Below are 22,058 nucleotides of genomic sequence, written 5' to 3' on the forward strand. Positions count from 1 at the left end.
CCAGTGATCTTCCTACTGTCTCCATAGGTTTGCCTTTCCCAAAATGTCATATAGTTGCAATCATATGGCCTAGAGCCTTTTAAGGCCAGTTTCTTTCATTTAGTAATATGCATTTAAGTTTCCTCCATGTGTTTTCATGGCTTAGTAGCTCATTTGTTTCACCATTATGCATTTTTTTTGTTTTGTTGCAGCAGCTGACATTACCTTAATTATTACAGCAAACCAAATTATCACATTGGAAGGAATGGCTTATTTTTTTTATCTTTTTAAACACATAACAGTCTTTTTGAAAATCTATATAAATATCTCATAAAATATTCCTGACATTTACAGTGAAAACAATATGGTCTGTTTTTGTGTAGAATCTAATCCATGGGTCGTGATGCTTTTATTCCCATGTATTTTTCTGCTAAAGTGTTTCTCTTAGCTTTAGTTTTCACTCATCTCCATCTCACGTGCTTTTGCTATTTTTCTTTCCCACCGAATTTTAATTCCACTGAGGGAAGAGAGTGTGTAACAAGTATTGTTCCTCCAATATCCATTGTCTACTTGAACACTAGTAAGAGAGAGAGAACCCTTGATTTTGTAGCTATCTATATGACCAACCAAATTAAATACTATATTTTGCAGCATCACTTGTAGCTGGGTGTAAATGTCTGATTTGGGTAGGTTCTTACCAACTGGATATAAACAGAAGCTTGTACAACTTTCAGGAAGTATCCTCTTTCCTAATTGCTGGCGTGTGGAAGTAATTGCTTGAGCTCCAGCAGGCATTTTGGACCTGGAGGTGACCTTGGGGATGGCAGTGATGCGTGGTAGGAATACAAGATAAGAAGAGGCTCAGTTCCTGTGACTAGGGAGCACCAAGTCAGCCCTGGATGACTGCTTATGACCCCCCACCCCACAGTGGGATAGCATATTTATTTTTCTGTAACTTAATTATATCTAACATTCACATTCTTCCCAGCAGAAGAAAATTTAATTAATTCAGAGAAAGCTCAGTCAGAATAGCATGTATATTAGCCTGCTTGAAATTTTAACATAGCTCATTAAAGCAGTTTATTTTTTTCAGTCATTTTTCTATAATTTTAAATAGTTTTTAGTGCCGTGACTTTTTGCTCATTAATCTTTTCTTCTGCAGGGTAGAATCTTCTGTTAATTCTATCAGGGCATTGATTTTTTTTTAAATCGTAGATTTTTTTTTCATTTCTAGAAGCTTTATGTAGTCTTTTAAAATATTTCCTATGTCCCTACTTTATAAGCATTCTACTACTGTATTGAACATACATAGTTACAATAACTGTTCTCATGTTCTCATTTACTAATTCTGTCTTATACATAATTATGAATCTGTTTCTATTGATATTTCTCCTCATTGTGGGTCATACTGTCCTGCTGTTTTGTATGACTGGTAATTTTTTAATCAGATGACAGACACTGCAAATTTTACTAAGCACTGGATATTTTTGCAACCCTATACAATTTGTTCACTTTTCTTCCCACTCAAATGTAGTTAAGTTACTTGGAAATAGTTTGATCCTTTGGAAGCTCACTTTTAATATTTGTAAGGTGGGACCGGAGCAGTCTATAGTTTGGCCCACTCCTGAGATAATACTCTTCTGAATACTTTTACTCAATGCCCCATGAACACGCAGCTTTTTCTTTTTCCCGGACTGAACAACAATATCCCCGGCCTGGTGTAAGTTCCAGAGCGTGTTCCCCCCTCTCCTTACAGGTGGTTCTTCTGCACCCTGGGATAGTTTCCCCACATCTACGCTGAGTGACGCTCAGCCGCAGATCCGCAGGGAACCCTGTCTCAGGTTTGCCTCGTAGTTCTCACTGGTGGAGCCTCTCTGTAGTCCCGAGCCTGCCAGACTGCGGGCTCGCCCGCCTGGGTTCCCCTCCCGCGCTGAGCCCGGGCCCTCTGAGGCTGAGGGGCCTTGTTTGCTTCCCCTGCCTCGGGGATGACTGTCCTGTGTTGCCTGGTATCAGTGTCTGAAAACCATTGTTTCAAATATTGCGTTTAATTTTTCAGTTCTTTCAGGTAGAAAGGTAGACCTGCTCCCTATTACATTGTTTAGCCAGGAGCAGATCTTGTGTTCTTTTTAAATGAGAGAAAGAAATTTATCTCTCTGTATAGCTGCTCTTGACTCAATGCAAATAATGAATTTAACTAAAGAATCCTAACTAAATATGTCACTAGATTTAAGTTGGATGTCAATGGTTCTAAGTAATGTTCGGAAATCAATACATTTGATAAATGTATTTTTTTCTGGGTGAAGGAAAAGATAGTCCATCATATAGTTTTTGTGATGTTATAAGGTTATGTAGTAGCCACCAAGGAAATACATTTGAGAACTAATTAACAAAGAATCAGCTCCTCTCCCAGAGCTATAATTAGCTCTTCAGTAGTTAATAGGTTTAATTAGTGACCTGCTTCTTAGATATTAACTCTCAAACTCTAGCTACCCACAAACACCCAGAGGAAAAAGCAGGATTGTTTCTCCAACCACATGGGGAACTTTCTGAACATACAAGCAGAGAGGATGCACCCCATCCAGGCTCCCCAGTCTTACTATTTCGCCCTAAGTTCCGTCTTTACCATTCTGCAGGCAGTTACGCAGGGCGTTTTGTCTTTAACGTGTTCTGTTTTCACATCTTTTTTGCTCATGGTAGTCCAGGTTTCAAAGATGATGTAATAAAATGAGCACCGAACTCAGGTCAGATCAGAGTACCCCGGCCACGTGGTCACCGCACATTACTTCATCACTCAGTTTCACTCATTACTGATCAGTTGGTCTTAGTTTCTTTCATCTGTAAAATGGAATATTACCTGCACCACAGAGTTGTTGGAAGAACCAAATGGGGTAATTTAGTGCATGCTTCTGCATGCACTGCAGAAGTGTGTCACCGAATACGTGGGTTAAATAAATATTGAGGGATTTTTTAAAATTCAACATTCTTCTTTCTATTTTACCCTCTGTTTTTGGAAAGGAACAATCCTAATAAAATATTCAAAGTGAAGAAAAATTAATAAGGGTCATCTTAGTACTTGAAGTGAGTCTTATTTATAAGGATGCTCTAAATGCATTTTCATCACTATCCACCTTTGTTCTCAAATGCAGACATCACTCGACTAAAACTATGAGATAAAATAATCAATAGAAAATGCCAACGCAGGAAGTAAGAACTGTGGCCTCTGAAATAAGCATGCCAATGTCTAAGAAGTCACTTTAGAGACACTTCTGGCTTCTAGTAAATCTCTATCTAGTACTGACATTGGCTTGCATTTTATGCAGGACATAATGGGAGGTCATTTGAGTTGTCTCAAAGCATCCAAGAAGTTTTATTGCTGTTCTCAGAGCAGAGCCAAGGACTTAATCCTTATCTATAAAATGAAGACATTTGATGAGATAACTTCCAGCTGTAAAAATTGCATGGTTAGCTAATTATTTCTTATAGAGGCCTCACCCTTTAAAGATATCTCACATGAATCAATTTACATCAATTCAACCCATAAAGGAAAAGTGTGTTTTTATTATCTTGGCTTGCACATAGTCGATGGCAACACAACAACAACAACAACGATGACAATGACCACAATTGATAAAGATGTTTTATCCCGGAGAGAATTTTAAAATTTAAAGAGCAAATAGCTTCCCCAGTATGAACTATAGTTATGAGATACAGAGAGGGGGAATAAAAAAAATAGGAGAGAAGACTCAGAGTTTTCTTCCACCATTATTTAGCACCATCTTCTTTCTGCTGGCAATGACAAATGTAATACTTTTTTTTCCATCTCGGGACAGCCCTTTTTGTCAGGCGAGAGCTAGCCCCTTATCTTTGGGCTGGGTTTTCCCCAGTGCTGAGCATGTCCATCCAATGTGCTCCATTAAGGGGAGGAGAAAGAAGAACAGGTAAAGAATCTGTCCCCGTGTTCTAACACCACTTTCAGCATTTCTTTAGCAGCGTGCTAGGCATGGCTTTGTCCCAGATACCTCCTCAATCTTCAGCACCAAGGAAAAACTACATTTCACCTTGGACCTCTGAAAGAAATAGGAGGGAAAACATTAGGAAAAATGTTCCTTTCGCAGCCTTTACCTTTCTTTTTTTCCTTTTCCATTACCTTTCTAGAACAAAATTGCAGTGTTGCCATTTGTTCTGTTCCGTAGTGCTATTTTTTTACGGCACTCGAGGCAAGTTTGGCACCAGGAATCATGGCAGCTGCACCCCAGAACAGCCCTCAGCGTTCAGTGTACCATTCACCAACTCTTTATTTTTAAAGATTTCATTTATTTTTAGAGAGAGGGGAAGGGAGGGAGAAAGAAAGGGAGAGGAACATCTGTGTGTGAGAGATACATCAATTGATTGCCTCTCTCATGCCCCCAACTGGCGTCCAGGCTCACAACCCAGGCATGTGCCCTGACTGGGAATTGAACCAGTGACCTTTCAGTTCCCAGGCTGGTACTCAATCCACTGAGCCACACCAGCTAGGGCCCATTCACCAGCTCTTAAAGGCAGATGGAACAATGACCCAGACTGAAAGTCTGCATAATCTCTTCCTATGAGGAAAGGCTCTCACAGTTTTATCTACATGTATAAAGACCACCTTAGGATAGTTAATCTAATTATGATCCCAGAAGTTAATACAAATTGTGTCTCTCTCACCATGACTGTTCAATGCCCAGAAAGGATCCTGTTAGAAGGAAATTAGATAAGAGAAGTTCAGTTATTAAATATTCATTAAATATTTGGGGCATACAATTGAATGTGATCATCTGACCATTAGAATCAATCTTCATAAAACTTTATGACAATAAACTTGCTTATTGGGATTCAGAATAAGTCAATCGATCAATAACTTTCAGAGGTTCATTTTAAGAGTTTTCATTTCATCTCGAAGCAAGGCAGAACTCTGAACAGAACCGTGCTATTATACTCTAGGGTAAGCCTGTCCATTCAAATGCATTTCTGCTGAGATTAAAATATATGATGAGCCTGAAGGGTGCTTGGATGTCCACGTCGTTCTTTCATCCAACGGATATTTACTAAGTAATGACTGTGTTTTCAAACTGTTCTCAGCATTGATCACACAGTGCTGAGACAAACAAACAAAGACAAAACCTCTGCCCTCTTAGACACTGCCCCCCCATGAAGTCTAATGGGAGTGAAAGACGTCAGATAGTTTTAAAATCCAAATAAACATGTAATTATACAAGAATAGGTTGCCGTGAAGGAGAACAACTGTAGATTTCTCATCTGAGTTGCTTTGGGGATGGGGAAGGCGGTCACATGATCACACAAGTTCTCTCTTAGAAACATTTAAGTGGAAACCTCAAGGATGAGCAGGAGTGAACCAAGAGGGGTGTTCAAAGGAAGAGTTTCAGGCAGAGGAAATACCAGCACCAGCCAGTAGAGCTCAGAGATTCAGGTTTCACCAACGGAATCAACCACAAGGTGAAATAATTGCTGTACTGTGTTTCTAAAAATTGGGAATTTCCTGGATGACATCAGGGCGTTGGCTTATCCTTGTGTATGGAATCTACGGTGAAACACTCCAGCGGTTTTCTTGACTGGATACAGTTTGACATTTATAATGGCTAAAAATAAACTATCGTTAGCAAGACTGGTCCACCTAATTTCACAGAAATTAAAGCATTAGCTTCTATGTAAGATTATATTGTCAGACACACAGATCTTGCCAGTAGGATCAGAAAGCCTTAGGATTTGTGCAATTAAATACCTAGAGGTGATTTCAGATGCAAGGAGAGACATGCAGACTGATATGCTTCTTCACAGGAGGACAACTATGCCACTCAACATCTATTGTAAATGCCAGAGAGTTTATGACAATAAATAAGTGTGTTACTGCCTGTTCTAGTTAAGTCTGGTCATTGTGCTGTGTTCATAGTTTCCAGCATTCAGAAACTGCACTATTCACTGAAGAACGCTTATAGAGTCCAAAGTCTGTGAAGTTACACCTTAAATCTCTGTAAGAGGTGTAGAAATTTCTAGTCTGTATTATGTACATAACAATAGAACTGCCTTCCCTCAGTTATGTTGAAGAATTTTTTGACATTAGTTTTATGAACGTTATTACCCTCTTAGAAAAAGGTTTTCCAAAGCGTTTCCCATAGAACACTAGATTAAAGGACACAGATGTTACTTAAAAAGGAAGAGATTTCTTGACAGAATATGTGGAAATGCCAAATGAAACAAAGTAAAACAGTGTTATTGTATAACTCTGCAGATCCCTTAAAATATGAAAAATATTCATTGAAAATATTTAGTGAAAGAATTTGCTGTGTAGCATTTTTTAGATGCATTTATCTAAGGAATCCTTTTCCACAGATCATCGATGAGAATCAGAATTCTGTGGAGCATTCATTGAAAATGCTCCCTAAAAAAATTGGATTAAATGAGTGGGACAGATATATAGGAATAGCCCTGCATGGAGTTTTATAAAACGTTAGTAAACAAAGCCCTGCACGTTTTACTGTTCCAAATGTAACATTTAGATAATAAAATTAATACCAGTGAAAACTAATAGTGAATATTAATAATATCTTAAGACTGGCTGCAGAGGAGTTCACGCAGACTTAAATGAGGACGGACGAGACCATTGCAACATGTGAAGCCGATCTGTGCTGCCCCTACTTTTCAGTTATAACAAAACCCAGCCTTTGTTCGCAGCTGTCAACTAGGTTAGCTTGTTTTCTGTCACTGCAGTTATGTGTCGTGGAGTCTGAAGGGCACATTAGCAGACAGCACAGCCATGTTTATCAATCTTGAATGTGTTTCTTTTAATGTTAATAGACAAGAACATTAAGCCCAAAGCTTAATATTTAGTTTACAAATATCTGGCATTAATTTGTCAACTATACTTTCTGAAAGCTCCCAAAATGAAGGAAAACGGAGTTCCACTTCCAGTTAGGATGTTGCTGACAAACCATTGCTCTCATGAAAACAACGAGAAAAACCTAGATATTTTGGAGAGTTGTGGATGCAAACAAGTCAGAACAACCAAACTCCAGAGGGAAAAAGCCCTTCTTAGGCAAGAAGATAGGCAGTCTTCCCCCACTGTCCTCTTTCCTCCAGTGGGGAACTGGTTTCCACATCTAGGCATTAGCAAAAAATTGAGTTTGCCATAGCTGATGGGTTCTGTTAAGGGAGAGAGAAACCATTGTAGCTTTTAACAGCTGTGCAGGATGGAAACAACCAATTGGAATCAGGAGATGCCTCAACCACACAGCCACATATGGTTTCCCCTATAGGACTTTTTTGAGTATTGGGAATCAGATGTGGCTTTGGGCTGAGCCGGAAAGAGAGAGAAATCTCCTGCAGTCTCACAATACTTAGAAGTCAAATCCTGCTTGAGGGAAGGGTGTGCAATAATTTCAAGACAGGTGTCCTTCTCTTGAAACCAGAAGTGAACTAAAATTCATGAAAACTGCTATCCACTTCCTACTGGCACAAAGTGAGCAACTTTTCAAAGGAAAGAACATGTACTTTTTGGAAATATCATCACTTTCAGGACCTAGAGTTTTATTATACATATATTTTAGCATACAATAAAAATGTGAAGCAGGGAAACATCACAGATACACAAAAGAATAATTAACCAATAGAAGCAAGACCCACAGATGACTCAGATATTAGAATTGATAAAGTCATTGAAGTATGGGTATAAATATGCCCAAGAAAATAGGAGAATGGACAAAAGACAAAAAATGTGAAGGATTTCAGCTCTGGCAGGTCTGGCTCAGTGGACTGAGCTCTGGCCTGTGAACCAAAGGGTTGCCAGTTTGATTCCCAGTCAGGGCATATGCCTGGGTTGTGCATCATGTCCCCAGTAGGGGGCGTGCACACAAAAGGTAACCACACATTGATGTTTCTCTGCTTTCCTTCCCCTCTCTAAAAAGAAAATAAATAAAATCTTTTAAAAAATGAAGGATTTCAACAGACAAATTTAATCTTTAAAAAACTAAATAGACACTCTAGAACTTAGAACATGACATCCAAAATTAAGAACACAATGGATTGGTATAACACCACCCAGTGGAAGCAAGGATCAGTAAGCCAGAAGACAGGACTGAAATAATGCAAATTGAAGTGCAGAGTGAAAAAAACTTTAATACTAATAATAACCACAGAACAAAGCATAAGAGACATACAAAAGCAGGAATTCTAGGAGAGGAGAGAGAAAGTAGTACAGAAGAATATGTGAAGACATAGTGGCCAAGATTTTCCCCAAACTGATGAAAAACATCAAGCCACGGATTTATGAAGCTCACTGAATCTCAACTTGAATCTCAGGTTAAATAAATGCAAATGAAACCACACTTCATTGTCAAATAATTGAGGACCAAAGTTAAAAAGAAAACATAAAAGCAACAAGAAAATAAAGGTACATTATCTTCAGGGAAACAGCAGTAAGAGTTACAGCTAAATTATCAACAGAAACTATAGAAGCCAGAAGACAATGGTACAACAATGGAATGCAATTATTCTATAACCAACAAAAATATCCTTCCTAAATGAAGACACAATACATGTATTTTCAGAACAACAAAAGCAAACACAGTATAGTAGATATTTAGTTAATATTAATTGGTAAATGTGGAAATTAAATTCTTTGTGAACACAAATTAGGTATTTGGGATGTATGTTATGACTGAAGATTGAAACCATTTTGTTGCAAAATATTTATTACTTTTTTTAAAGTCTGAGGATTCTTCCATAGTTACAAATTTTATTAGAGTGAGTACTTTCAAAATGTACAATTAGAAAAACATAAAAGAATAATAATTAACAAATGTTTGCAAAATTATGTGGAATTCACTTTCACATATTGTAAGAGGTGGTGTAAATTGGTACAATCTTTTGAAAGGTATTTAACTTGAACATCAGTATGATTCAAAAAACTTTAAAGTGTACATTCCCCTTCCATGGGTATATCTTAAAAAAATAATGAATAATGTTCACAAACATTCAGCTACAAATAGGCCTGGCATAATGTTGTTTACAATAGAACATGTCCGAATTTGTCTCCTTTTAAATGTTTTCACTGGCTGACCTACCCAGAAACTTGCACTTGCCTCTCCTAGGCCTGAACTAAAACAGAAAGGGTTGGGAAGGTAAGTTTTAATAATTTTGTTGTTGGATGTAGTTCCCCTCTGAAAAATAAGATATCTGTGAAAAGGAAGAAGAGGATAAATCATATTGGGTAGGTTTCTTCCAGTTTCTGTCCCATTGGTTAGAGAAAGTTTTATTTATGAGGATTTGAGCTGAGCTTCAAAGATAGCACTGGAATTAGACTTATGGCAAGAAGGAAGGAGTTTAAAGTTTACCTGAGTCCAGAGATGGAAAGTCTTACTTTGTATTAAATGAAAAACACAGTACTTATTGTGAAGGGAAGGATTAACCAACTGTCTAAATGGAGCTGTCTTGTAAAGGAGGAAGGGAATCCATCCTATGAAAGGTAGTTTGAGGTTACTCAGCGAGAGGCCTTATATACCAAACTAATGTTTTTGGATTTTATTCTCAAAGCCTAATTGAGCTCTTGAAGGTTTTTAAGCAAAGAACTAACACAATGAATCTGTTACTCAAAGGAGATTAATTTGGCAGTAAGCAGAATGAATTACAAAAGGAAGACAGTGAAGATGCGGGGGGGAGAGCAACTCTGAATATTGAAGTATAGCCTATCTTGGCCAACAGGATACAACTCCTGAATTCAAACTGTGGCAGTGAAAAGAAATAAAGTGAATAGGGGCAGGGAGGACTGATCGCTTGGCTACGGAATTCATAGTACATTTAAGCCACTATCATTCACTCATTGTATTGCAGAGTCTAACTCTCCCTCTGTAGTCCTGTACAATTAAACTACTTCTAAAATCTCAACCAAAAACCTCCCATATTCTGCAGTAGAATGTGTCTACAGAGTGACCAGAAGTTCACACCATTAAAATGGAATGAGAAGTTGAAACTGATAGAAATATTTAAAAACAAAAAAGTGCCTTGACGTACCTAATGTTCCAATTTCTATACTTTGAGTTCTAATTTTATTCCAGACTATGTTGCACAAAGAACAAAGTTTATAACTCATATACCTGCAATTGTGAGACTGAGCCTAATGTGAAGCAGAAGTTATAGGGTGGTTTTACTGTGACTTTATTCAATTGAGACAATCTGATTTTGATTTGATTTGATTTCTAAAAAAAATGAGTTGAAATCCATGACAGACATGTTATTTATGGATAATTTAATATCTTAAATAAGCAAGATATTCTGGGTCTATAGAAATGGTTCAGTGAATACTTCATTTAACCTCTAATGCCTTTCTATTTACCCCCAAAACACTACTCCACTAATTTTTTTCTCCTAAATTATGATACCTGATACTGAAACAACATAACCTGTGATTCAAACACAGCACACAAAAAATCAGTAGGGTACTAAGGTTATTGTAATTTTTAACACATTTGCTAATACTTTCCTTCTGTTGCATGTTTATATGTGTTTTCTTTCATAGCCCCTCACTTGAATTTTGAAAGAGGCTGCATTTTCTTTTCTCTTGTTCAAGCTTACACCAGCTAAAGGGTGGGATCTGTTTTGAAGTTCTATGTAGCACACTAAATGGGTATGACAATGTATCTGATGAAAATATAAGATCTACTTAACAACGATGATCACCTGCTATTATCAGTCTCCCAGAGTTTCTAAGTTCACACCTTTAATTCCAAGTAGTTAAACAGTAAAACTGACATGAACACATGAGAAAATATTTAGATAATTTCCTTAGAATAATCCTTCTGCTAATAGTAGAGTTTTCTCCAAGATGTGTGTCTTTCCTAGCACCCTCAGAATTAATGGAGCCTGATGACATTTTAACTATGTGATCATTTCCAAACCATAAGAATCTCCTTAGACTTTCAGTCAGTCCTTAGCAATTAACAAGATATTACTGAGCACTTGCCACGTGCTCCCACTGTGCTGGCCGCTGCTACATAAGATGCAGACAACATCTTCCTTTCAGTAAGTGGGTTACGGCCCAGTTAGGGAGACTGACAAGGCTGCTGCCTTAAAAATGATTAGAGAACCTCTCAGATGACTTGTAATATGCTAAAGAAGAATAATGGTGACCGCTACCATTTATTGAATGCTTGCTATGTGGCAGTCTCCTGCTTATGCCCTGTAATGTGGTTCCAATCGCAAGGGCTGTGGGCACTGAGACAGGGTAGATCAGTGCGGGCAGGATGAGGGAATCACAGGTGCAGTTCCTGAAATGTTGGTGGAACCTTCCTGATAGAACCTGGGGCTTCAGAGTGGTAAGGACTGGTGTAGAGGGTGACTGCAAAAATGTCTCCAAATTTCACTCCTGTCTATATCCATACCTTTTGCAATGTGACTTGCAGTCCATCTCATCAAGAGGTTGACTCTATTTTCTACACTGTGAATATAGGTTAGCCTTGTGACTTGCTTTGGCCAATATAAAGTGACAACGTGACAGTGTTCCAGATCCAAGAAACCTGTGCATTTCTTCCCTCTCTCCCTGTTACTCTCACGCTCTCTTGGACACCTGCCTGTTGCTATGAGAACGAGCCTGGGCTGCCCCATGGATCATGAGACACCACGTGGGGCAGAGCCGAATCAGCCAAGTCTAGCTTATTCTATATGAGCCAGGCCCCGGCTGACCTGCAGGTTCATGAGTGAGCTTAGCTGTAATGGCAGCACTGGCTGTCAGATATAAAGGAAAAGCAATTGAATTGCAAAAGTAAGACCTGTTTACCAAGGGTTAGTAAAGAAACCTTTTTGATATTTGTCCTTGATTGGACTTGCAGAACATCAAACATGCTTTCATTTTTCTTGCCTCACTTCTCTGCTCCTTCTCAGTTTCCTTTGCTGGTTCCTCCTCTTCATGCTGGAGAGGACCGAGCTAGTCAGAGGCCTTCTCTCTAGCTCTGTCCAGCAGCTTATTAATTTTATCCAGCCTCTTGGTTGCCAATCCCACCTATGTGCTGAGAACTCTAAACTTTAAACTTTTAGCTTAGAGCTCTCTCCCAAAGTCCTATCAACTGTTTACTTGACATTTCACTAAAAAGTCCAAAAGGCATCTTGAACTCTGTAGATATTAAAACCTGAGTTCCTAATCTTCCCTCTCATTCCTGCCACCACCCCTAGCCTTTACCATCGCAGCTTAAGAAAAACTTGCTGCTTCTACCTTTATCTCCCTACAGTCTATTCTCAAAGTAGCAGTCACACAGATTCTTTTAAGAAATAAGTTATATCACATCATTGTTTTCACTCATAACCTTGCGTTATTCCCCATCTTACTCAGAGTGAAAGCGGAAATGCTTACTGAGGTCTCATGGGCCTCGTACAGTCTTGCCCCATGCGAGCACCCTGAGCTTCTACTCCACTTCAGCTGTCTGTCCTCCTTGTTTTCACACAAGCATACCATACATGACCGTACCTTAGGGCCTTTGCTCAAGCGGTCTCTTCCATCCGGAATTTTCTTTCTGAAACGCATGCTTCTACCTTAGGATGCTAATGAACTGTCCCGTCACCTGACCACTCCCTCCCTGGATTTCTACATGACTGACCCCCACACTGCATTCAAGTCTTTGTGCAGATGAGGCCTGGTAATAGCCAGCCAGAATGCAAACCCCCTAAGTGCAGAGAACAGCTCGGTCACTTAGGTTTTCCTGGTTCACAGAGTGGTGCTTGCCTAACTGTCCTTCAGTAAATATCTGGTAAACAAACAAATGCAAGAAGATGTAGTTATATTATTGTTAATTTTTTTGGAAAAGGGAAAAATTCCTCACAGCTGTATTGGGGTTCAGATACTGGCTCACCTACTTGAAGGTGTGATACACTGGACAAGTTATTTAATGTCTGTGTTTCATTTCCTCTTCTATAAAATGGGGATAAACTATTATCTATTTTATGGAGCCATTATGAGCATTCAAAGAGTGAATTTATATAATTAGAGTAACACCCAGCGGATTATAAATATTACATAAATAGTGCATTTTATTATTAACAGTACTTATAGATCTTGTGCAAGTACTGAATAAAATAATCTGTGTAAAGTTCTTAACACAGTAAATACTCAGCTGATGTTAGCTGCCAATCTGGTTTCTGTACTTCCAGGATCAATGACATCTCCCCAGAAAGCTGTTGAAAATACCGTTCCACTTTTAGTGTACAGTATGTGTTTAAAATAGCCTCTATGAACATTTATAATGCTTCCCACCTTTACACTGTTCATCGATTTAACTGAGGTCTTCTTCCTAGGAATCTTCCTGGTTAATGGTTATTGGCCAATTTTTTCTCTCCTTAATCTACTACCCCATGAATATCAGTTTTCTCCTAATAAGCCACTATTTGTTTCTTTAATGAGGTTGTTTGTGTGCAACTGTGAAAGTTAACACTGGCCAGCAGAGACCTTGCGCTTAATAAGTTCTTTAAAGAGATTGTTAGTATGCTTTCATTATAGACTATTCTTTTGTGTCATGGAAATTGGCTTTAACTGATAGACAGAGTAATTGGCACTTTGTTAGTGACTTTTACTTACACTGTTTAAAGGCACAGTACCTTAGTATATTTATTTGCTATCAGACGTTATCCTGATACAGAAGGAAGGACCTTATTATGCTGCTAACATTCATTATTTTAGATGTTATGCTGACAGAGAGCAGAGAAGGCATTTGGAGGAACTGCTTTCTATAGGTCACTGGATCATCTGATTATTGTTCTGTGTTTTATTGATCAGTATGGACTCTATCTCTGCAGATATGAACAATTACTGAATTCAATGAAAATAAGATTACAAGCCTCACCAAGAACTAGAAAGATGATAATAGAAGATCTCATTTTGCTGGTCCTGGGAAGTTTCCCACTAACTGACTTTTCTCTTTTTTCATCCATCCACCCCCCTCCCAACTCTACTGTATATTCTTTCTTCCCAGAAAAACTGAGTCTATGATGTTTCAATTCCTGGAAACAATTCATCATGCCAGCATAACATTTACTACCAGTGCATGATATTTAAGACACTCATTTTCCCAATTCCCTCATCAGAGTGAACAGAGCTGATAACCTTTCCAAAGGCTCATGTCATCCTACACTGAAGTAAATTCACCAAAACACCCCAAACTTTTAAATCAAAACAAATGTTAGAAATCCATTATGTGGATACGAGTACTAGTTTGTTGAGTGAATCATTGCATGAACAGGTTGGAATGGAAGGAATTGCACAGCTGAAGGGAGGTTGAGGATTTTCCTTTGTTAATGTCTGTATTGAAGGCACTGCTGCAGCAGGATGGCTGCATGTGCGTGTGCTGCAGGACATCTCAAGAAAAAAGTCAAACTTCTTCATATCCATGACAATGGATTTGGACACTCCTGAATCCTGCAAAGGCTTGTATATAAATGTACAATTTAGACATTTTCTTTTTCCAGGAGTGAAAACTCAATTCTATTAAAAAAACACACACACACAAAAACAGGCACATAATCTACTCTGCAGTGAAAGGCATTAAGTTAATCAGAAAACATAGGCTTATGATCTAGTTTTTTCACTTATCAAGTGTGTGACCCAAAGCAAGTCACCCTCTCTCTCTGTGATTCATGTCTATAGCCATCAGACTTTTTGATGCATGGACTTCTTCCAGTGGCTACCGCAGACAGCCTCCTTATCTCTGCAGGAAAAGATTTTGGGTAAATTTTTGCTGTTTAGGCGATCAATACCAGAATGGAAGTTAGTATTAGAATGTACAATATATTGGCACTAGGCTGTTAATGCTTAAGTTTAGATTACCTAGAATTATACTCATTTATATAAACTACCCAGAGTTTTTCTACATTCAGCTTTTATTAGAAAGATGAAACATGGCAAGATTATTCAGATCAATGCACTTGCCCTGAAAAAGTGCACGGTGTGGAGTCAGTGCACATCGGCCTGGGTGTGATCTACCTTCCCCTGCCTCCTCCGCCGTTCTTCCTGCTCAGTGATCACAAATGTTCAGAATGATGACCTCAAGTTACTGCAAGGTCTCAGGCATAAAATGTTAAATTAATTTAACTAGGTTAAAAGAACCCTGCCTATTAAGGAAGAAAAGTCACTGAATATTTTAACAAACACATTCAAAGTCATGTTTCCAAGAAAAATAAAGATTATTTGGTGAAGCAATTAGCCCATAAATATTTATTGAACATGAATTTTTCTAGGTACTATAGGGCATTCAGAATTTTGAAATTTGGTCTTATTCTCAAAATGCTTTTTTTGTAATTGAAAAACATTTTATTTTGTTTTTAAATACATTTTGTTGCTTATGCTATTACAATTGTCCCATTTTTCCTCCCTTTTGCTCCCCTCTGCCCTGTATCCCCACTCCTATTATCATTCATGTCCTCCTCACCTTAGTTCATGTCCATGGGTCGTACATATAAGTGCTTTGGCTTCTTCATTTCCCTATACTATTCTTACCCTCCCCCTGTCTATTTTGTACCTACTATTTATGCTTCTTATTCCCTGTACCTGTTCCCCTTGTCTCCCCCCTCTCCCTCCCTGCTGATAACCGTCCATGTGATCTCTAATTCTGTGGTTCTGTTCCTGTTGTAGTTGTTTGCTTAGTTCATTTTTGTTTTTGCTTTTTTTTTGTTGATAGTTGTGAGTTTGCTGTTATTTTACTGTTTGTATTTCTGATCTTCTTCTTTTTCTTAGGTAAGTGCCTTTAATATTTCATATAATAAATTCTTGGTGGTGATGAACTCCTTTAACTTGACCTTATCTGGAAAGCACTCTATCGGCCCTTCCATTCCAAATAAAAGCTTTGCTGGATAGAATAATCTTGGATGTAGGTCCTTGACTTTCATGATTTCAAATACATATTTCCAGTCTCTTCTTTCCTGCAAGATTCTTTTTTTTTAGAAATCAGCCAATAGTCTTATGGGAAGTCCTTTGTAGGTAACTGCCTCCTTTTCTCTTGCTGCTTCTAAGATTCTCTCCTTGGATAATGCAATTATGATGTGCCTTGGTGTGTGCTTCCTTGGGTCCAACTTTTTGGGGCCTTTCTAAGCTTCTAGGACTTCCCAGAATTCTGTTTCCTTTGCCAGATTAGGGGAGTTCTCCTTCATTATGTTTTCAAATAAGTTTTCAATTTTTTGCTGCTCCTCCTCTTCTTCTGGCACCCCTATGTTTCAGACGTTGGAACATTTAAAGTTGTCCTGGAGGTTCCTAGGCCTCTCCTCATTTTTTGGAATTCTTGTTTCTTCATTCTGTTCTGGTTGATTGTTTGTTTCTTCCTTCTGCTCCAAACCGTTGATTTGAGTCCCATTTTCCTTCCCTTCACTGTTGGTTCCCTGTACATTTTCCTTTATTTCACTTTTCATAGCCTTCACTTTTTCCTTTATTTTGTGACCATGCTCAATCATTTCTGTGAGCATCCTGATTACCAGTGTTTTGAACTGTGCATTCGATAGGCTGGCTATTTGTTCCTTGCTTAGTAGTATTTTTTCTGGAGCTTTGATCTGTTCTTTCATTTGGGCTATATTTCTTTGTCTCAGTGCACCTGTTATGTATAAGGGGTAGAGCCTTATGTATTCATGGGTGGGGGGCAACCCACAAGTTGCTGCCTTGTGGCACAGTATGTGGGGGAAGGGTTCAGGAGGAGATAATGCCACTCGGGTTTCAGTCACTTCTCTGCTACCCACAAACAAATTGGGCCCTTCTGGCACTGACTCCTAGGTGGGTGGGTTTGTGTACATTCTAGAACCCTGTGGGCCTCTCCAACAAACTCTCCTGTGAGTCTGGGAGTTTCTCCTGCCGCCTCAACCCCCACAGGTTTTTTAGTCAGAAATATTGAGGCTTTATTTCCCTGAGTTGGAACTGTGGGTTTCGTGGTCTGTCTTGCTCCCCAGCTGTTCCTCCCTGTTTATCTGCATGCAAATGTGGGACCACCTGTCCTGGTCCTCCAGCTGCTGCCTTGCTTCAAGTTCTCTCCGCCTCTCCTACCAGTCTGGGTGAATGTTTCTTTTTTGACTCCTTGGTTGTTGGATTTCCATACATTTTGATTTTTTGGCAGTTCTGGTTATTTTTTGTCTTTTAAATTGGTTGTTGTCATTCTTTTGGTTATGCAAGGAGACAAAATATATGTACCAATGCCTCCATCTAGGTCAGAAGTTCCAAAATGTTTTTTTTAAGGAAATGTGAGAGTAGAAAAAAACTGTAATTAGTAGTAACATGTTTATTGTTGCTACAGTGAGTTGACACTGATCTACCCCACATTGCTCATTGCTCTGGCATGCTTTTCTGTGCTACAAAGTGGAGAAGGTTAACGTACATTTCCCAGAGTCTTTTAAAACTAGAGTTCTAGATACAAATTAGAGTCTTCCGATTAGAGGCATTACAAGAGGCTTGGAAGGCAGAGTGGAGCAAGAGCTTTTTGACTGCTGCTTTACTTGGTTTTGCTAGAAGCCAGGTTGTAGAAATGGGTTTTTCTGTGGCCATGTTGCAGCATTCAGACACCAACTTTGTGGACATGGAGAGGCAGTTGCAGAGGAGGTAGCAATGACTTCCAAAAATCTGAATTTCAGCTACCCAAATGGAGTTACAGTCTAGCAGTTCCCCAGGTTCTCTGTGTGGTGGATGCTGTGGAGCTATTTCTCCTCCGATGGGCCCTTTGGGAGGTCTTATTGGAGGACTCCCAGATGCTCGGCCTAAAGCTGATCCTCCTAGCCTTTGCAATGATTCTGTGAGCACCCACATCTCTGTATCAAATCCCTTTCTCCTCAAAATAACCAGGCTGATCTCTACATCCACCTTCAAATATTTGTTTATTGACAAATATTTGTAGATAGGTGATGCTGCAGAAGTTTAGAGATGAGAATAAACAGTGAGGCCAAGGATTATAGTGCAGAGTTTTATCAACTAGATTGCAATTGACACCTTAAAGAAAAGATAAGTGGACATCTGATGAGTCTTTGAGAAGTCTGGGTAAGACTGACATACAGATTGATACTTCACTTTTCATATGCAGTAATAATTTGGAGTTTGGACCAGCTGGCAGATTATAAGATCCTGAGAGCCACTGCTTTTGGATACTTCATTTTACTAGCTTTAATTAAAAGGGATTCATAATTTTCCAGGTTCCAACACATGAAATGATTCCCGAAAGGGCACTCTCTGTTGGTGTAGCCCCAGATCTTTAGAGTAAACTATGAATGATCAAAAACGTGTTCCAGATATTTTATGGATAATGCTAAGCTAGCAAAAGCCAGAAAACTATAGACTTAAGGATAAAAATTCTCTTGAGCCTACCTTCTTGTGCCAAAATATTATAGAGATTTTAGTAGTGGTTTTGTGGCTTTAAGATTTCAAATTACAAAAGGTCATGTTAAGAAGTGGTGCTGCAGGATTCTAGGAGTGCTGCTGAAATTGAGGGAAACCTCTGTCATGTTAGGAAGCTCTAGGGTGCTGCTTTCCTGTCCTTTCCTTGGACTGTTGGAGAAGTCCCTCGCTCTCCAAGATCACCCACTGCAAAGCAACCTGGTCTTCTGCTAGGCTTGGATCTCTTAGAGAAAGTGTGTGTCCTTGACCTCTTCTCCTTGAGGGATAAGGTGATCAGCATACTTTCTTTTCCCTTATCCTTCCACGTGAAAAAGCACCCCTGGCCTGACCTCTTTAGTGCAGGTCTTCTCCTGACATCAAGTCACAAAGAACAGCGTCTTCATTATCTTCTTCTGACAGCAGGACTTACGGGCAGCCTTACCACTAAACCAGTTATATGTCAGCAACCACAGAGCACATCAAATTAGCTAGGAGCAGGACAAAGCTAAAATATCTCATCTATAGTTTTTTGGCTTGGGACTCGACAACAGGTTGAGGCACAGAAAATGATTTTCTTCAGGAAGCACCAAAGAATCAAAGGATTTTCCTTCTTTGCCTTTTCAGAAAACACAAGTTTCCATCCTTTGTTACTGTTGGCCACGCGCATATATTCCCTGATTACTAGAAACATTACAAGATTGTAAATGCAGTGCTAAGACAAAGAAATCAGAAAGGTATGGTTGCCAACCCCGTGAAATTGTTAATATGAGTTTTCACGTTCCAGACGGGTCAGTCAGGGGCTTCTAGCTCCACGTGGAACAGGAAACAGGAACAGGAAAAGGAAAAGGAAAGGAACAGGAAAGGGAAAAGCAGGAGATAGAGAGGTCATCCCTTTTCTCCCACAACTTACTTTAGGGTAGCTTTTACAGACCATCAGAGGATCACCTACACAAAGTCAGAAGACATTCTGTAGGATAGTAGCTTGCAACTTAAAGTAGGTATCTTTAATGTATTGGCTGGAAGGGTCTTTGAATCCTGCCACACCAAAGGGACTTACCCTGTCTGCTCACAGTCTCTATCTTTCTCAATTTCTCACTCCTGCCAATCTTGATGAAATTAATGCATTATATAGTAAATAAATGGTCAGACCTTGGACCTTGTCTCTGTGGTGAAAAGCAGTCCAGCTCTGGGCTGGCCTCATGCATAGGTAGCTGCAATGGTTGGCAGAGAGAAAGTGATTAGAAGGCTCAGCTCTCTGACAAATCACACCACCATGGCTGTACTAAATATTCTCAGGAAAAAAAGTCATTTCTCTAACACAAAGCTGTTTTCCTTTGTTAAATACAAATGGCTATTCAGATAGTAAATGCTTTATGTTGTCACCATGTACACCCCAGGATGAATCCAAAATATAGTTTTAGGTTCTTATTGAGGCTTAAGAGAAAACATAGGGCCATGGATGGTTACAGTTGAGAGACCAAAAGGATACCTGGAGGGTGAGTGGGGAGGTTGAAGTGACTATTTTAAAAAACACCCCTCACACCAGAAAAAAAAAAGTCCTCTCTAAGGTTGTGGCATTTACATTGGCTCAGCAATGTTTTAGTGTTTGTTTTGTTTTCTGATGAACTAAACAAAGAATCTTCCATTTTTTAAGAAAATAAAGTTTAATCTCCAGAGTACAATAGACTTTCTCTTCGTATCCTTTTTGCTAGAGATCAGTCTTCAGTGAATAAAATTTCTGTTTTTTAATGATGAGGAGAGTGAAAGTCTCAATAGGAAAAGAAGATGCAAGGAATAAAATCTTTACTGCTACGCACAATAATAGTTTAGGAACTGGAAGAGAGGAAGAAGAAAAAAGGGCACCTTAAAAATCAACAGGTACAGTGAGGCTACATAACCAAATAAAGGGAAAAGTGTTTTGAACTTCTTGTCTTTTATAAACTTCAAAATCTTATGGTAGCAAACTTGTTTTTTAAGAGTTAAATGAATAAATTTTTAAAAGAGCTTTCCTACATTATTTTCTCTATAAACTTAATGCAAATAACAGTTTGTAATGTTATGTGTTTGTTGTTTAGTGATTTACAAGTCTTTCCTCATTACTCTAAAGATTTTTATGTTTGAAGAAATTTATATTTCTAAAGCTTATTAGATTTGCCAGAAAATAGACTTATAACTTTGGAAATATTAAAGCTAATGCTGATTTTTGTATGGTATATGGGAATAATTTGAGGTGAAATATAAGTACCAGGAAATCCCAGAAATCACCACTGCAGGGGAGAAACATTTCATGTTTGTTAAATTAAGAAATAGCATTTGACATTGAGTTTTTCCTCCTTAACTCACAAGCAGCTGAGTTAACCCAAATCTGTACTATTTGGGGATTTTATTTGGCTCAAAATTATAGGCTTTTTAAAAAAAAATGAACAAATGTCCATATATTACACAGTATTCCTAATTATAAAATACAAATGACAGTGCCGAATTGGCTTAATTTCCCATTCCAGATATCACATACAGTATTAGGTTCAATAAAGACAACATGTATTGAAGGCACTGAAATGGAAAACTTTTCACTTGTCACATATGCTTCATACATTTCATGTTTAAGTTCCTTATCATAGGTCTTATGATGTGAAATAAATCCAATTCCATATTTATTCTGTGTGACCAAAATATGACCCCTTCTGAGCTTTGAGGACTTCTGGGGTTTTGTGACTTTGAAAATTATAGCACTAACAGAAACATTTGATTCTTTCAACATAGGCCCTTTGCAGAGAGGTTATTTAACTTGTGTGCAGGCCCCTGCTAGAACTAAAAAGTAGGAACTCAGAAGCAGTCCCTTGCTCTTTGGAGAAAAGCAAGAAAGATACTTTTCTCTCCCCTCAGAAGGACAGTTTGACCACCTGCATACAACCCCAGGTGTCACTACCCTACTCACCTGGTGTCGGAATTATCTGCTCTTGTGTTTTTATAATGAACCGTGGGAACATGAGGAGAGAGTATCAGAACCAACTTTAGGGCGACTTATTCTCAGGATCCCATGTTCTGCTCTGTTCTGTGTAGTATGGGTTAAAATAAAAATGGGAAAGAATTTCACTAACTGACAGTCGGGCATGTATGTATCTATACCTCATCCCTCTTCAGAAAATACTAAGATGCTGTCAAGAATACAAAGAAAGAGAGACTATAAGAAGAAAGAACTGACTGGCATTTAAGTATTTTTTCTTTTTTTAAAAGATTTTATTTATTCATTTTTAGAGAGGGAAGGGAGGGAGAAAGAGAGAGAGAGAGAGAAACATCAATGTGCGGTTGCTGGGGGTCATGGCCCGCAACTCAGGCATGTGCCCTGACTGAGAATCGAACCTGCGACACTTTGGTTCACAGCCCGCACTCAATCCACTGAGCTATGTCAGCCAGGGCTTAACTATTTTTTTTTTCATTTGGAAAATTCCAAAGCAAAAAAGTAAAAGTTTTGGACTTGTCACATATTCCTCCTTTTATGAAGAGAAATTTACCACTTTGATTATTACTTACCGCTAACTGAAATCTTACGTTTGTTCAGGCGGGTCTTCAGAAATTAGTAATGTTGAATTTTTCTTTATAATATGGCCCCATATCCCTCTCCCCTTCATTTTGTCAAGGATGTGAGTCCTAAGTTTCAAGAGTAAAGAGGGGCATTTGAAAAAAATCTAGTCTAGTCTTTTTGTTTTTTACAACACAAAGAAAC

Source organism: Phyllostomus hastatus, unplaced genomic scaffold (genome assembly GCF_019186645.2).
Source record: "Phyllostomus hastatus isolate PE091 unplaced genomic scaffold, TTU_PhHast_1.1 phas_scaffold_46, whole genome shotgun sequence".
In the NCBI taxonomy this organism is placed as follows: Eukaryota; Metazoa; Chordata; class Mammalia; order Chiroptera; family Phyllostomidae; genus Phyllostomus; species Phyllostomus hastatus.